Source organism: Wasmannia auropunctata, unplaced genomic scaffold (genome assembly GCF_000956235.1).
Source record: "Wasmannia auropunctata unplaced genomic scaffold, wasmannia.A_1.0 LD336095.1, whole genome shotgun sequence".
Lineage (NCBI taxonomy): Eukaryota > Metazoa > Arthropoda > Insecta > Hymenoptera > Formicidae > Wasmannia > Wasmannia auropunctata.
In genome coordinates, this window is record NW_012026795.1 from 288,774 (window position 1) to 289,266 (window position 493).

A 493-nucleotide genomic window follows, 5' to 3' on the forward strand; every position below is an offset into this window, starting at 1 on the left:
TAGATGACGTATCGCGGTTTCTCGAGCTAAGTAGCGGTCTTTATGGCCCACGAATGCTTGGTCGTCTGCTGCAACAGCGGAAACTCGTACAGGTCCCACGAGCGAAAAGCCATGCTCAGGTAGCGCCCGCTCTCCAGAGCGCGCAGCATCGAAAGCTTGTTTATTTCATTCAGTAACACGTGCGGCATTGTATCTTCGACAATTCGATCGAGGGCTCTATTGCTTGATTTCCCGTCAGGCAATTGTTGTCGTTGCGCGATCGTATCAGGATCAACTCGTGACAAGCATTGAGCACCATGCGTTTGTAATCTTCGCAGAATCCCAACAGCGCATAGAGAGGTACGCAGAAATTGAAGAATCCCTCGTTGCTGGTGAGCGGGTCCCAGCCGGCGTTCTTCAGAATCACGCTTCTGTCGGACGACGTTGTGACGTAATGTTTGAGCGTGCTAGTTATGCCCACGTTTCTGCAGCGATCAATCTCCACGCCGTCGAA